General features: G+C 40.5%; 1 non-coding gene across 1 annotated transcript; it reads right to left on the minus strand.

Moving 5' to 3' along the window:
* Positions 1 to 6483: 6483 nt before the first annotated feature.
* Positions 6484 to 6620, minus strand: LOC121165588. The gene has a single exon (XR_005885290.1). It is a non-coding gene; the product is annotated as a small nucleolar RNA SNORA70 (small nucleolar RNA).
* Between the last annotated feature and the right edge of the window lie 856 nt (positions 6621 to 7476).

Below are 7476 nucleotides of genomic sequence, written 5' to 3' on the forward strand. Positions count from 1 at the left end.
CTGTCTGTATTGACTTGGGACTTAGTACATTCTATATGCATGCTCTTTGCAACATGTCTGTGCTTTTGTTACATTCTGAGAACACTGAAATAAGTCACTAGGGATTATCATGATTTGGGAATAAAGGCAACAGAATGTAGAGGAGGAATCGATGTCCCCATAAAAAATGTCAGCCTAGTAGCACTGACGATTAAAGACAGGGAGAACACACACAGAGATGTGCATTAGATCTTGGGGATTTTTTTTTCCTTCTTCAATCACTGGACTTTGATTTAGAATCCTCTGCTCACATGAATCTGTGTGACAGTAAGTAGCATCTTTCATGTCATTAGGGGAAAATTTCCTTTGTTTATCCTTCCAAATGTTAAACCGATAGCAGCAATATGCTTTTCAAGTGTTAGGCTTTGTTAAAGCTCTCTCAGGTGGAACAGTGTAAGCATAGAGTAGAGATAAAATAGAAACCTGTAGAAAACAGCCCATGTCATGCTGAAGTTTTGGAGAACATCAGCTGCTAGATGTCTCTGCACAAGGCCATGTCACACTCTGCATACACTGAATTCCACAGAAGTTTTACAGGGATCATACTGTGAATCAGGATATGGGGCACACATTGTATTAACTTTGTGTTTCTGGTCATGGTTATCTTGCAATACTTTGTTAACATTATTCTTAAAATAGTTTAAAGAAAGATTACAACAAAATACAATGAGCATGAGTGAAACCAACATTTTGAGATTTGATGATTGTTTATAACCTTTTGTCTATAATCTTGAAGATCAGCTGTTTTTCTCCTGACATAATATTTGCTGAATCCTTTATGGGGTGGAAGGTTAAGCTTGTAAATATAAAGTAAACTGAAAACATGTCATTGTGAAAAGTTAAAGGAAACAAAAGAAAGGAAGGAGGAGGAAAGGTGAGAGCGTGAGAGGCAACGAGGGTGGAATGGGAAGTACCATTACGCTCTCATCACTGTGCATGTGAGATCCATGACATTTGATCACCAGATAGAAGTTAAATGTTGAAATGAAAATGCACTAAAACGCTTTGTAGGAGATTTCATTTTTCCCCAAAACAAAGTAAAAGATTATATTAAAAAAAATCAGTGCTTTCTGAAATATCTTTCACTTTGTTGCTGATTTCTTGCCTTAAGCATGTAGAGGAGGGGAGACTGTGAGATGGACCAGCTCCCACCCCCTCCCCATCGATCCTGCTCTTCTTTCTGGAGGGACTGGAGGACCTAGGTGCCCACGCGGTTCATGGTTTTAAAGGTGCTTGTCCTTGCCTTGCCTTCCTCCCTGGTAACATCACCAGCTCCTCCCAGTGCCTGACACACACGTAGGCTGATGCTGGAGACCTCCGGGAGCATGACAAAGTGTGTACTAGAGCTCTTTGTTCTGAACCCCTAGTCTATCCTTTTCCTGATAAGTCTTGTTTACTGTTTTCAGATTAAGATTTCTCTCTCCCTTGGTCTACCAACTTTCACAATTTTAGCACAGTTTCATAATTGACTACTAAGTCAACTCGAGCACTACCACCTCTCGGCATCTGGCCTTCTCAGAAGATCACTATTGCAAGCTGTAGCTATGCAGATATGTGTGTATTCCATCTTGTCACTTAAGTTCAGCTTATTAGGGGGCAGACAGGCAAAAAAAAAAGCAGATAAAAAGCTCCAGTGTATTGGCTGCTCTCTAAGTGCATGCAGTAGACAGAAACTGACTGAGCTGGGCTAGAAAAAATCAATCCAGGTCTATGCTGTCATTGGCAGGGCGTCGGCTATCTGAGCCGTCAGTGCTGCCTTCTGGGGTTTGCGTTAGCAGGATGCACGTCTGTGAATCAGACACCTTGGTGATGTGAGATCTAACTACATCTTAACCATTATACCTGATTTAAGGTTCTGGAGATATCTATTTATATATAGTATAAAATAAATATATAAATATATATAATTCATAAAAATATATAACATTACATGTTATATAATTTATATATATGAGCATATATATATCAAAATATATATATACTTGCAGGTTGCATCCTAAATCATCTTCTGTTTGGTACTCAAGCCAAGCCTAAGCCTAGGATCACATAGAAGGGGCAGAAACACCCTTAATGGATTCAAACAGAGCCTCATATTTCACCAAATACAGGCAACTATTCATGGCAAAGATTCTATAATCAGAATTTTTTTTGTTTGTTTGTTAATTTGGGCAAACGGAAAGAACTCGCCTTTCTGCCTATAAAAATAAGATCCAGATCAAAAAGAATTTTAAAAATCCCGTGACAGCATCCCAGGAAGACAGCTTTTGAACCTTACTGGAGCTGTGAGGCACACAATGAGGTTTATGGAATGCTAGTGTCTGTAAGAGTCCATTCTAGGGATGTGCATTATGGCACAGCATACCAAGCTGTCATGTTGAGGCCTGCATCCCAGTGAGTTCCAGGTTGAATTCCAGTGAGTCATGTCTATTTCAGTTTCAATGCAGTTCCCTGCTAATGTGCCTGGGAACGAAGCGGATGATGGCCCTCGTCCTTGGACCCCTGCCACCCATATGAGAGACCCAGATGGAATTCCAAGCTCCTGACTTTGGACTGGCCATTGCAGCCACTGCAGCATATCAGTAGACAGGAGATCTTTCTGTCTGTTCCTGGCTTTCTGCCACTCTGATTTGCAAATAAATAACAAATAAACATAACTTATTTAAAAAGAATCCAAAGTCATGATTTCAAAAACACCGATTTCAATTTGGGTCTCCATCTCTCATTGAGACTCGGCAATTCTTTGCTGAATCTCCGGAATCCATTTTTCTCACATGTGATCTAGGAGATTTTGGTAAAGAATCCATCCAGCAGATTCTGAAAAATCTTCGCTAGTTTGATGAGAATGTTGCCATTCTCAAAAAGCAGAGAAATAGTGATCTCAAAGAACTGGCTTTGGAGAACACTCTTCTTCAGTTCTGATGCCACACCCAATGAGTGAAGAACTCTGTCTTCCTTAAGTTTTTCCTCACCCAAGATGCCAGCCTCAAGCTCCTGGGCCATGAACACTTCTGAATCACTGCATAGAAACCCAGGGACTGATACAACCAGGTGTGATAACTTGCTAGATTGGTTCACAGAACTCACCAGCAGTTGTATGCTTACTGTAACAGATTTACTGTGAAGGATACACAGCGTGAGATTAGAGCTCTGCTTGTCGGTTCTGGTATGCCATCCCCTCAGCATAGCTATGTGCTGGCAAGCAGTGCTCAGTGGGTTTTTGTGTGCAGAGACTTTGTCTGGATGCTTACAAAGGTTCTGTTGATTGGAGAGTGAACCATGTAATTGAAATAAGCTTCCAGACTCACTCCTTCCTTGTAAGTAATGCTGGCCCAAAGTTCCAACACTTTAACCATATTTAGTCTTTAACATGGAAATATCCTCCTCTCAACCTAGGAATTCCAAGGATTTTGGAACTCTGTGCCAGGCCCTGAGAGACAAAGGCCAAATAAAGTCTTAACTACACCAGTCAGAAAAGATATATATATCTCTATATTTATTTCTATATCTATGTATCTATGTATCTATGTATCTATGTATGTATGTATGTATGTATGTATGTATGTATGTATCTATCTATCTATCTAACTATCTCGCTGTTTGCATCATTGTATCATCCCCAGATCTAAAAGCCGACAGGAGACCTGGGAGAGGGGAGCTCTAGATGCAGTGCCCCTAAGGAGTAACACCAGATCACTTCTGACAATAGTCTTAGTTGGCAGAACTTTCCACTTTAAGGAAGCTAGGCACAAGTCCTGAAACCCAACCGCCTCATTCCCTTTTTTCCCCTCCTTCTTTACTTTCTCTTCAGTACCCTAATTACTTAGAACAGACTGAAAAACACAGGAGTCCATTATGATCTTAATCACCTGTTAAAGATCCAGTGAGGGACAACAGCCTTGAAGCAATTGAGGGGAACTAATAGTATTTTTTTTTTTCAATCCATGCCCAGGTAAAATCGGTGAGAATCTCAAATACAGAAGTTGTGCTTCAGACATCAGCTATTCTAATGGGCCTAGGGATGAGATTGGGGTCCAGCTGGGCGCCCTGGGAAGGGAAGGAGACATTCAAGCCCACTTAAGTGCTGTTCTTTCGTCCTGAGCTGCTGTTCTGAGTACTGTGAACTTGTGGAGTAAAATGAAATGTATAAACGCAGAGAAATATGATCATAATTACTTTTGGCATAGAAATATTTTAGCTAATGTTATTTTAATAAGGGTTTCTGTCAAGAGGGAAAAGGCAAATCGTAGAAAGCAGAATTTTATTCCGATGTTCTCTGAGTTAACGTTTCCCTTGCCTGTTGGGTTGGATATTTCCAAGTCTCCCAAGCAGCAGGTTAGGGTAGCAAGCTTATTGGCCAATCCCAGGGAAAACAGCGGGCAACGTTCTCTGCCAGTCATTTTGCTAAGTGTTATAGATGGCTGGGGGTCGATAATGGGGCATTCTCTGTCCTCAAGCAGCCTGGGCATCTGGCTAAGAACAATACCACGAAGAACAAGATTTGGGTGCAGATGCTGTGGATGCAGAAATCAGTGCCCAGAGAATTCTAAAGAGAAGAGGGAAACGTTGATTCCTGGGATGATTATGCAGTCTCAGCGTTGGGTTACAGAGATCCTGACCAAATGAGAGATCAGACCTTCTGGAGCAGGAGCCAGTGTGGTGCTGAGATGCTGGGGGAGCGAAGGCTGGCGGCTCTGCTTCTGATTCAGCTCCCTGCTAATTTACCTGGAGGCAAAGGGAGGATATAGGGCCCTGGGCATCCCCTTGGAAGACCCAGATGGAATTCCTCGCTGCTAGCAAAATGCTGGCCCAGAAAGTGAACACAAACATGGAAAGTCTCTCTCTCTTTCAAATAAATAGATAAGTAAATCGTTTTAAAAAAAGGACTCTTAAGAAAACTCTCTACATTGGAAATACTTTATATAAATATATGCATATGTGTGTGTTATATCCTATCAGTAGTTTTCAAAATATGACTTCTACATTCCACAATCAGTACCAACTTCTGAGAACATGTGGGAAGTATCGGTTTTAAAATTTCATTCAGACCCACGTAAACTTCCTCTGAAGGACTTCCATAGCCTGTCTTACAAGCTTTCCCACGATCAACTACTGATTGTATCTTGTTTGTTACCAAAAATGTGGGTAAATCTCTTTCCAAATTTTGAAGTGAAAAATATGTAATTAGACATTCATGGGTCCAAAACTCTTTCCTGTATCCTTTTAAATACATTTAAAAAATTAACTAGAAATGTCCATCTAATATAGCAACTGAAAAATTAGTGGTCATTCAAATACTTTTCTTTCCTATGAACCCATTTATTTTGTTTCTCAACCCACAATTTCAACTTCAAAAATGATATAAATTGTGTTACTCAGGCATATATATGGTATTGTGACATATTAGATTCATTGTCAGCTTTCTCATTATTAAAAATAAAGTCTGGAGAATACAAACATACACAGAGAAGTAGGACCAAAGCTCAGAAAAAATATTTCAGATAGTGAGCTTAATAAATATATGATAGAAATGTATATATCGAGTATATTTAAAGACAAAGGAGTGGGCCAAAATATGAATATGAAATAAGAGACTATAAATTATATAGATTTAGTAAATAACTAAATATGGCTATGAATTAAATATATAGTCAAAACCTCAATGGAAGAATTGAGTAGGAGATAAGCATTGCTAAAGAGAGACCTCGAGACCTTGAAACAGTTTTGAAGGAATTTTTTAGGCTGAGGAGCAGAGAAAAAGAAAAAACAATATATTGAAGCTACCAAAAGGGACAGGCATGGGGACACAGGTTGTTAAGCCACAGTTCAGGTTGTTTTCACTCCATATCAGGGTGTCAGATCATGTTCCAACCTAGCTACCTGAAGATGTAGTTGAGTGTCAGAGCATAGGTGTGAGTTGTAAATACAGTTCATGCATCCTGGCTTCAGCCTGGCTCCATTCTGGCTGCTGGGCCGTTTAGGAAGTAAACCTGATGATGGAAGATCTCTCCCATTCCTGCCCTATTTTGCTCCACCTTTAAAACAAATAAGTATCTTTTTTTCAACAACAGTCAAGGTTTATTTTGGTCAGAAGAGAGTGTAGAACAGCAGAAGCCTCATGAGTGGAGGGCTCACCATTTGTCCAAGGAATTATGGTTGGGGATGTATTTGACCCCAGAGCAATTAGGGATGAGCCGCTTCTCAGCCATTGTATCTTCAAATTCATCCCGCTTCTTGGAGACGTGGATCTTCTGGCTACCAGGGAACTTGAACTTGGCCCTGCCTGGGGTCTCAAGCACATGTTCCTTGATCTGCAGCTTGGTGTGGATGGACTTGGCTAATGTGAACCCTGGCTATTGTGCCTTTGGCTTTCCAAAAGCACCCCGCGTATCTGCAGCCTAGATGAAGAACAGCATGAGGTCAGAGGCAGGAATGGCCACTTTAAAGGACTGTCTCCAAGGCCCCTCAGGGCAATCTATACAAGGAACAGGTTGCGTACACTACCAAGGAGGATGTTTGCAGCCATTGCACACCAGGCACCCATGAAATCTTTAAAAAGAGATTTAGAGAAATTAAATCCTCAAGAGGACTGTTACATCCTTAATTTGAACCCCGAAAGGGAAGAAGAGACAGAACATGGACTTTGCAATATTCCAAGACAGAAAAAATGGGAATATTTAAGAATTAATTTAAAACTTTAATCTTTAGGTTCAGAAATATTAAAAATCATAAATTAGAAGACTCTAAATATCATGATACCTCAACACACAAAAACAGCTGCAATCTCCAGAATAACCATAAGACAGAGTGAACCTGCATTCAAAGGAAGAAATAGTAGCATATGACTTTTGTTGAAAACTGTGTCTGAGTTCAGAGTAAGATCAGACATCACTTGACCTTCCTCCCGTTCCTCCTGGGTAATCTATCCCTTCACCAGTCTGTGGTTTAGTGTATATTTCCAGCCTCCTTCCCACTGCATTCCACCTGGCTGCCTATTGTCTCTTTTTCACATCTTTAAGATTACATTATTACTGTGTAATCCTGCCACTCTTCTCCATTTCTGCTGGTTCTTTACTGCACACACAGTTGACTGGGAAATGCCTCATGTTAGCTTTGAAAGCTCATTCCAGAGCATCTTAGTAGCCCGTTTGTCTCTCACAGCTTTCTCCAGTCCCTTGAGCTCTTGACCCACTGAGTTCTCGCCAAATCCTGCTTTTGCAGACTCTCTGATGACTAATCTTTGATAAAGCTATCATTGCCACAAGATTCCTTTTCCCAGTGCTCCAATACCCTCTGTGTCATTTTCCCAATAACCTCTGTGTTAGTAATGTGAGCAAAATACCACAGACTAGTTGAACTGAACAAAAGACCTATTTTTCAGAGGTGTGGTTGCTTGAAGTCCCAAAATCCAGAGGCTGGTGGTCTTGATATGCAGATTAT

Source organism: Ochotona curzoniae, unplaced genomic scaffold, assembly GCF_017591425.1.
Source record: "Ochotona curzoniae isolate NIBS_2020 unplaced genomic scaffold, NIBS_Ocur_1.0 contig_899, whole genome shotgun sequence".
Taxonomy (NCBI): domain Eukaryota; kingdom Metazoa; phylum Chordata; class Mammalia; order Lagomorpha; family Ochotonidae; genus Ochotona; species Ochotona curzoniae.